The sequence below is a fragment of the Triticum dicoccoides genome, chromosome 3B (genome assembly GCF_002162155.2).
Source record: "Triticum dicoccoides isolate Atlit2015 ecotype Zavitan chromosome 3B, WEW_v2.0, whole genome shotgun sequence".
Lineage (NCBI taxonomy): Eukaryota > Viridiplantae > Streptophyta > Magnoliopsida > Poales > Poaceae > Triticum > Triticum dicoccoides.
Window position 1 is genome coordinate 42,565,459 of NC_041385.1, and position 690 is coordinate 42,566,148.

Below are 690 nucleotides of genomic sequence, written 5' to 3' on the forward strand. Positions count from 1 at the left end.
GATGCGCATGTACAGCTTCATGTTGAGGTCGTTGTGGTTCGTGACGAACGGCCTCGCGGCGGCGCCACCGGCCACCACGTTCATCATCGGGGTGTCCACCTCCAGAAACCCGCGCTCGTCGAGGAAGTTGCGGATGAAGGAGACGACTCTGGCTCGCGTCGTGAAGACGGACCTCACCTCGGGGTTCACCATGAGATCGAAGTACCGCCGACGGTACCGTGTCTTCTGGTCCTTTAGGGCGTAGCTCTCCATGTTCCTGGGCATGCCGGGAGCCCACGGTAGCGGCGGTGCGCGACGGTGCCTATCTGGCTGCCGCGGCAGCATGTGCAGGCAGGGCGAGAGCACAACGAACCGGGCAGGAAATATGCTGAGCTCGCCCCTATTGCTCTTCCCGGGGAACCCAAACACGCCAACGACGTCGCCGACCTTCACGCCGGAGTGGAAAGCGGAGAACTCCTCGGGTGTCTCCAGCTCTGATGTCCCGGCGTCGGCCATGACCTGGACCTTGGCGCCCCCACCATGGAGGTCATAGAAGAAGAGGCTGGAGGACGACGTCCTCTTGCTCATGACCCTCCCGGCCAGGGACTCCGTGATGTCCACCAGCTTCTCCCCGTCTGCCAGGCCCCTGTACCTGTGGACGTAGTCGGCGACGGAGACGGTGGGCTGGAAGGCGTGCGGGTAGGGGTTCAC